This window comes from Podarcis bocagei, assembly GCF_964188305.1.
Source record: "Podarcis bocagei genome assembly, chromosome: 9".
NCBI lineage: Eukaryota > Metazoa > Chordata > Lepidosauria > Squamata > Lacertidae > Podarcis > Podarcis bocagei.
Window position 1 is genome coordinate 66,258,931 of NC_138134.1, and position 8,921 is coordinate 66,267,851.

The following is an 8,921-nucleotide window of genomic DNA, read 5'->3' on the forward strand; positions in this document are numbered from 1 at the left end:
CTTCGGGTGGGGCGAAAGAAGGCCTTAGAACAGCCTTCTCTAGCATGGTACATGTTTGGATTCAAGCTCAGGAAGCATGGCCAGGAATGATGGGAGCTATATCTAGAGGGCATAACTTTGTGGAAGGTTGCCTTCAGATTTCGAGTTCAATGGTGCAATTCAGCAGCCACGGCAAGCTGTTGCTTTTACAAACAGGGCTACAAAATGTACCTGTTTGGGACAGCTTTTGAGGAAAGTCATAAGCATCTGCTTTGCATGCAGAATGTCCCAGTTTCAACCTGAAACTGGGAGATAAACCTGCCAGAAAACCTGGAATGCCACCGCTGGTCAGAGTAGATAGATAGATGATGGACTGATATAGATAGATAGATAGATAGATAGATAGATAGATAGACAGATAGATAGATAGATAGATACAGTGGCATAGCGTGGGTTGTCAGCACCCGGGGCATGGCAAGTAATTTGCGCCCCCTAACCCATGGATTTTAGCACTCAGAGAGCTGCGAGTGTGAGCGCGCACCCCCAGCTGTTGCGCCCGGTGTGGCCGGCCCCCCCTGCACCCCCCACACTACGCCACTGTATAGATAGATAGATAGATAGATAGATAGATAGATAGATAGATGATAGATAGATAGATAGATAGATAATTTATTATGGTCAAAGACCAGCTCGCATAACACAATAAAAACAGCATTCATAAAGATAAAATATACAATCAGAGCAGATTGCAGCAATAGCTCATGAGTTAAAATTGAGATATAGACATACACCCGTACAACTGAGCTTTGGGCTACCATAAAAATTGACCCTGAGGCACCCCAAAGGGCGACTTCAGCATTTCCCTAGTGTGGGAAAATGATTGCTTGTACATGAGAGCATGAGCAAAGTTCTTATTGTTGCAGGGTGATTTCATAGCTAGAAGCATCCTTGGAGCATGAACAGCGCGTGAACAGCTCGTGCTGTCTCAAATGATTGGTCAACTAGCATAGCCTGATCGCTCGCATGGTCTAGTGCGAATGTCCTTATCTGCTGGCTAGAACAAATTGCTTGGCTTGTATTTTGTATCTTTCTGATTTCACACAATAAAAGCTGTGCTGCATTAGCCCTAGGAGCAGCCATATTTCGGAACCTACCATGGTGTGAGACTGATTTTTCTTTGGATGCCGAGCTGCAACTCGACAATTGGTGCCCCGTGTGACTGCCTTCGGACTTCACGTTGTTTTTCATTATTCAGCACTCACCAACACGTCGTTCATCCACGTAGTGGATCCCTGGCGAGTGCTCCCGTGTGATTTCTTTCGGACTTCATGCTGTTTTACAACGTTCAGCCTCACCTCGCCCGACAGGGCTGCAGACGCGTCGTTCATCCACGTAGTGGATCCCTGGTGAGAGCTCCCGTGTGAATGTGATTCTGGACTACGTTACGGACTTATCAGCACTTATCTCCGCCCGGACAGGGCAAAAAGGCGCCTCCCTCATCCTCCTAAGGATCCCTCGGTAAGTGCTCCCTGCTCTTTTTGCAACTCTTGCAATCATGGGAAAGTCTCTCTCTGCACCACAGAAAATTTTTTTTAAAGACCTTAAATTCCTTTTGGCCAGTAACAACCTTGCTGTTCGGAAAGCTGACCTTAAGTCCCTTATAAAAGCCCTGGACACTCACTGTCCGTGGTTCCCCCAGGACGGAAATTGGGAGTTAGACGATTGGAAAAAAATTGGACACTTCTTTCAAAATCATCCACAAATTGATGTCAAGGTTTTGCATGCCTGGGGTAACGTATACAAAGCTATGTCGTGCTTAACTCCTTCAAACATTCTTCTGGCTGCTGCAACAGCTTCTTCGCCCGCCCTCCCGGCTAAAGCTTTGCCTGCCTCAAACCTACCTCCTAAACCGCCGGACATTTTCCCTTCGGCTCCTCCTGTCACTCCCCTGCATTCTTCACATTCAGCACCCCCCGCTCTTCCATCTCCTGCGCCCAAGGCCTCTGGCACCGCTTCTACTACTCCTCTCCAAGAATCTCTCCGTGCCGCTGCCCCATTGTTGGGTTTTGATTGTACAACTCCTAATCTCTTCCCTGTGATTGCTCCTGCCGCGCCAGGGGGAGGCCCAGCCCGGCACGAACAGTTTGATTTGAGATTCATAAAGGAACTGTATTCCTCTGTCAAGGACAATGGCTTGCAATCTCCTTACACCCTGGGCTTGTTTGGCACTATTTTTCAACAAAATTTGATACCAGAGGATGTTAAGCTGTTGGCCCGCACTGTAATGCAACCTCATCAAATGATTTTGTTTATACAAGCTTGGCACTGGGCCTGCCAACGTCGTGCTGATGGGATCCGGAATAATCTTAATAATGTTGCATTGGCTAATCATCAGGCTGCTTTGGCTGCTGCCGCTGCTGGTGCCGCCCCACCCCCAGCCCCCGTCATGTTAACCCAAGCTGATGTCCTCGATGGGTTAACGGGAGGAGGCAATTTTCTTACTATTGCCCAACAGCTAACTCTCGATCCTCAATATTGGGAGGCCACCACGGCTGCTGCCCAAGAGGCTTTGGCCTCTGTCCCTGATGACAAAACTGAGCGCGATGGCCGATGGGGGAGCGTTAGACAAGGCCCTACAGAGCCCTATGGACAATTTGTCGATCGCTTGTATAACACCCTTAAACGGCAAGTTCTGGACGTAGCAGCCCAGGAAGTGATAGTACGCCAGCTTGCATTTGATAATGCTAATGAGGACTGTAAACAAGTTCTTCGCCCTCTGCTGACAACTCCCAATATAGCCATTGCAGATATGCTTAAAGCCTGCCAATCGGTGGGGACTGAGATGCATAAAGCTCGCTTGCTAGCCGCAGCTCTGTCCTCCACCGTGTCCCAAAATCCTGCAAAGGCTACAACCTGTTGGATTGACAGTGGCTAAGGAAAAAATCCAGCGGACTTTACCTATTACGTACCTGGGACACAAGCTGACAGCATTTGCAGCCATTCCAGTTACGCCTCAACTACAGTTTCCTGATCATGTTAAACTGGTGGATTTACAACGAATTCTTGGACAGCTGAATCGGATAAAGAGTTATTTGGACCTGCCCACCTCCACTTTGTCTCCACTATTTTCTGCCCTTAAAGGACATAAGGATCCAGCAGACAAGATCACAGTCATTTCTTTTGATGCAGTCAACCCTAGAGGCCTGCATCCCCTGGCAATTTGGCAAATGGATGTCACCCACACGCCTTCTTTGGCTCCATTTTCTAAGGTACATCTCACTGTGGACACTGCCTCTGTGTCACCATGTTTCGTTGGGCTTGGATTTTTGGCTCAGCAGTGCACGGAGCAGTACATGAGGCCTATTTACAGCAAATGGGCTCCTGTATCTGCAGAAATGGCTGTGTGGCTTCTTCTGGATTGTGGTTTTTACATGCCAATAATCGAGCCACGAAATATCACGCAGGTTGCTCGGAAACAGCCATTGGACTAATTTACCATTCTCATCCTTATTGGCATCACTTGAATTTTACCCCCCATATTTTTTTTTCTCCTCCCTCAGGAGTCCTGCCTTATGATGTGTTCCCCTGAGCATGTACAGAGGGCTGTCTTGGAACTATTGTGGACTCTTGGCAAGGGAGGGGGTGAGGTTTCAGTGTGTTCCAGTTGTTTCGTTCTTGTGCTTTGGCATGGTTCCCGGACAGAAAGCAAGATGCAAAAGTTGCAATATGGTTCTTTAGCAAGGCCCGCGAAGACAATGGGCTCTGTTCTCGACCTTGTTGCAATCTTTTTAGTTACAGCAAGCGGAATATGCTTCGCTAGTGCCTTTTAGCTGCTGAGAAAAATGATTTTAAAAAGCTTCTCAAAGCTTTGAACCTTTTTTTTGGTGATGCTATTCTAGCATTCCAGTAAACGTTTCATATAAGATTAGCAATGATATGAAGGACAATCGTATAAGTTTATCACCTGTGTTTTGTTGCTTGCAGAAATAGTGTCTTATTGTTTTCGTTTTAATCATAATAGCAGTATATTTTTAGGTCATTATCCATATTGTAATTGGACCTATGAGTATTTTGATGGATCTTCTTGTTTTTTTTTAATGTTACAACCATGAGTGGTGGGCCAAAGGTCTTAATTAATAATGTCACAACCTACATGACTTATGACCAACAGGCTGCGTGTATAGATTTTTAGGTTTGGTTCGACTGGATGAGAAAGAGCAGCAGAACTACATGTTTGCTTCAATCTGATTTATGGTTGCTTTGTGGCACAAAGGCCTACAAAGAAATAACCTTTGCCTTTTCTGGAACCTACACTCTAGGAATATTGATACCCCTGATAGATAAGCTCCCAGAGGTTCGTTTGCGTAACAGAAGGGAAGTATAGTCACCTATTTCTCATTATACAGGAACAGCCATTTCTAGATCCCTTTTTTCCTCTTTAGGTGTAGGGATGAATTACCGTGATTTGCATAGATTGGCAAATTCGACCGAAGCCTTGTTTAATTCTACTATCTTGGCTTTAAAAATGATTAACAAAGAAATGTCAGAAATAAGAAATGTAGTTCTTCAACATCGTTATGCTTTAGATGTGATCCTTGCTTCTAAAGGTGGAATTTGTGCCTTAATTCATTCTCATTGCTGTATGTATATAACCGATCAATCGACCAATATCTCTGCTACTATTGATTATATGGAACAAATGATAGCTCATAATCCTTTGAATCCACCTGAAGGTTTTGATCAATGGGAGTGGTTGTCTTCTTGGTTGCCTAATGGATTATGGTTAAGAAAAATATTATTGATTGTAATTGCATGTATTGCTGGCTTCATTATGGTGTGTTGTTGCATTCAATGCATACCCTCTTTGATTTCCCAATGCACTGCATGGTGGTACCGACCACGGCCCACCACAGGGGTTACAAGAGGAATTTATGTTGCAAAGTGTAGACGCTTAGGCAATGAAGTGTACGATTTGGACTAATGGTCCCTCTTTTCCTCTAATAATATAAACAAGAAAAGGGGACATGTGGGAAAATGATTGCTTGTACATGAGAGCATGAGCAAAGTTCTTATTGTTGCAGGGTGATTTCATAGCTAGAAGCATCCTTGGAGCATGAACAGCGCGTGAACAGCTCGTGCTGTCTCAAATGATTGGTCAACTAGCATAGCCTGATCGCTCGCATGGTCTAGTGCGAATGTCCTTATCTGCTGGCTAGAACAAATTGCTTGGCTTGTATTTTGTATCTTTCTGATTTCACACAATAAAAGCTGTGCTGCATTAGCCCTAGGAGCAGCCATATTTCGGAACCTACCATGGTGTGAGACTGATTTTTCTTTGGATGCCGAGCTGCAACTCGACACCCTAGTAAGCTATTTTATTCTAGAGGATGATCTGTGCCTACAAATCTGGGCGCAGAATCTGGCTACCAGCCAGGTCATCTTGTGATCTTTGCCTAAGAGGAAAGAATTAAGTTTAGACTTAGGTCAGAGTAAAAACTGAGCTATAAATGGACTAATGGTACGTATAATGCAGCTGCCTATGTTCCTATGTAGCTATCCTTGGGTAGAGTGTGCCCTTTGTGGGTACAGTGAGGCTATGAACTCAGAACAAAGTACACTGGTACCTCGGGTTAAGTACTTAATTCGTTCTGGAGGTCTGTACTTAACCTGAAACTGTTCTTAACCTGAAGCACCACTTTAGCTAATGGGGCCTCCTACTGCTGCCACACCACCAGAGAACGATTTCTGTTCTCATCCTGAAGCAAAGTTCTTAACCTGAAGCACTATTTCTTGGTTAGCGGAGTCTGTAACCTGAAGTGTATGTAACCTGAAGCATATGTAACCTGAGATACCACTGTATGAAAAGGAAAAGAGAATTGCTATTTCTTACAAGCCCATGTTTGTCTGGATACCCTGCAAAACCTGTTCTGCCCCAGCTCTCTAGAAGCATTGAGTCTATTCAAAACATTCAGAAACCACAAACCATAGAATTTTAGAGTTAGGAAATTTTAGAGTTAGACGCAGGAAACCAAGCTTTAAAGCTCTGTGTCCGAGTGAGATAGGGGTTTTCTGGTTGTTGTTTTTTGCCCTGGAGCTTTTGCCCTGCAAAAGCCTGCTCCTTGGTGCTCAATCAGAGCAAACATCAGTTTGGGTTTTCATCAAGAGAAGCATTTTTGTGGGGGAAATTCTGGACCAAAAAAAAAAAAAATGTAAGCAGAGGAAATGTAAGTGTGGATAAGCCCAAAGACAAAACAGACGGGATAAAAGATGCTGTATGTGTCTTTTAAATCCAGGAGCCACAAACTGGCTTTAACACCACCTAGTGGGAGCCCTGTGTCAGTCCCCAGGGATGACAGTCCTCTTCTATTTTTGCTCAGGCTGTATGGGGTCACAAGAAATATAGCCATATGCTTTCTCACTAGAACAAAGCTTATTTTTGTGGTGGATAGAAAGATAAAGAGTTGCCAGGTCTACCATGTTTAACTTTCATGACTGGTGCTTAAGAACATCACAGCTCTCAAGAACTCTGTGGATGCAGCTCTGAGACCAAAGTCCCTAATATTTCATATTTTGATGAGGCAACTCCACAGAGGAAACTGGAAGCAGCTCCCCTCATTTCCAGAGCAGTCCATGGACATAATAGGTTACCCTCTTTTTCTTTTTTTTTTACCTTGACCTTGTCATTCAAAGGCCCTCTGTAAATATGCCCTCAACAAAATGAGTCTGTTGACCCCAAGCCCTCTTCCACCGCTTCTCAAATAGATTTCATATTACAGCCCCCACAGCTTGTAATTCAGTCCAGTTCCTTTCAGCCAGCATCCTCTTTCAATGAGAGAAATTTTTTTTTTGCCTCACTTAATATGGAAGCTTTATTACTTCTTTTATTTTTACAGGCTCCCTCTTTTACCCTCTTATTCCTGGGACCGGCCACCCCGATCTGTCCTGCCCTGACAGTTTTCTCTGCCTGTCTCCCATGAACAACAAACAATTTGAGCTGGTTGAAAACAGCATGCGAAAATGCATGATGTAAGAAGAAATTGCTTTGCAAAAATATGTATTTTAGACAAAATCTCATGCAAAGATGTGTTGATTAGGAAGAGGGGAAATCATGTGGTGGGAAGGAGGAAGCAAGTGCAGACCTGGAGACCTAGAAGTAAGGAGGGCTTCTTGTTTGCTGCACTTAAATGAAGCTGCTTCTGTTTGAGTTTGCCTGAACTGCCTGGCATTCATTTCTAAGAAAGGCAGCCTTGCGGGACAACAGCACAAGGAAGCTTCTGCATGTCTTTCTTTTGCCCTTGAATAAACTTTACGCCTTTGTTGTGGGGTTGTTTTGACAGCTGATTAGCAGGGGCAACATTATTGTTCACCCTATTGCAGGGGTCAGCAAACTTTTTCAGGAGGGGGCAGGTCCACTGTCCCTCAGACCTTGTGGGGGGCCAGACCCACCGCCTCCTGAAAGCACCCCACTGTGGCATTTGCCCATTCTTTTGGAAATGTCTGTACAGGGGGAGAGAAAGGGTTAATAGGTAGACCAATAGAAAAGCCAGAGGCAGAGCCTACCTGTTTATAAAAGGGCTTAGCCTGAGATTAGTTAGTTTTAGTTGTTGGTTGGGAAAGGCAGTTAGGAAAGCGATTGGCAGTCAGTTGAAAACAGAGAGACAGTTAGTGCAGTTGGTTCTTCCCTGAGGGGAGGTAGAAGAGTTAGAGACAGGATAAAACAAGACTAAGAAGGTAAAGAGTAACAACGCTTTGAATGCAGTTCAAGTTTATTTGTGTTTGCAATAAACTACACTCTTCTTTGTAGGACTTGCCGATCAGAAGGTCGGCGGTTCGAATCCCCGCGACTTGGTGAGCTCCTGTTGCTCAGTCCCTGCTCCTGCCAACCTAGCAGTTCGAAAGCATGTCAAAGTAGATACCGTATTTTTCGCCCTATAGGACGCACTTTTCCCCCTCCAAAAATGAAGGGGAAATGTGTGTGTGTCCTATGGGGCGAATGCAGGCTTTCGCTGAAGCCTGGAAAGCGAGAGGCGTTGGTGCGCACTGACCCCTCTCACTCTCCAGGCTTCAGGAAGCTATCTGCAAGCCTTGTGAGCCCGGCGGGAGTTGCCGCCGGGCTTGCAAGGCTTGCGGGCAGCAGCCTGCAGCCCAAAGCATGGGGCACGCTCCGGAGGACGCCCCATGCTTCATGCAGATGTCTGCAAGCCTTGCAAGCCTGGCGGGAGTTGCCGCGGGCTCGCAAGGCTTGCAGATAGCAGCCTGTTCTGGGGGCTCGGAAAACAATTTTTTAAAAATTTGTTTCCACCCCAAAAAATGAGGTGCGCCCTAAGGGCCAGGGCAAAAAATACGGTAAATAGGTGCCACTCTGGCAGGAAGGTAAATGGTGTTTCCTTGCGCTGCTCTGGTTCGCCAGAAGCAGCTTAGTCATGCTGGCCACATGACCGGAAGCTGTACGCCGGCTCCCTCGGCCAGTAAAGCGAGATGAGCTCCGCAACCCCAGAGTCGGCCATGACTGGACCTAACGGTCAGGGGTCCCTTTACCTTTACACTCTTCTTTGTTAACTTAAGAACCTGACTGAGACTAAGTGATTTACCAGGGAGGACCTGGTTGGTGGCAGCGGATTAGTGGTCAATAGTCCGTGAGATGACTGGGGGCTCCGTACAAACACCACACACCCCTCCTGAAAGGCCTCCTCGCCTATGCCACTCACGCAGCAGCTGCCAACGCTGCCTCATCTTCGGCATCATCGGTGTCTTCTGTCTTGGCAGGGCACAGAGCCCAAGCCGCTGGCCTGGGCAGCGGAGGCAGCCTCCACGTCGCTGCTGCTTCCTTCCCACTTGGCCCCTTCCTTCCACTTGGCCACCTTAGCGGGAAGGAAGGGGCAGCACCCAGAGGCATCCGCGGCTTCTGATTGCCTGCAGGAGCTTCCTGCAGCCAATCAGAA

General features: G+C 46.2%; 1 protein-coding gene across 1 annotated transcript in view; it reads right to left on the bottom strand.

Moving 5' to 3' along the window:
- Nucleotides 1-8,693, bottom strand: part of ARHGAP24 (Rho GTPase activating protein 24) — a 461,665-nt gene extending 452,972 nt beyond the window's left edge. Inside the window, exon 1 of the mRNA XM_081207048.1 lies at nucleotides 8,675-8,693. The gene's annotated coding sequence lies outside the window, so the exon portion shown is untranslated. The remainder of the gene's footprint in view (nucleotides 1-8,674) is intronic.
- Between the last annotated feature and the right edge of the window lie 228 nt (nucleotides 8,694-8,921).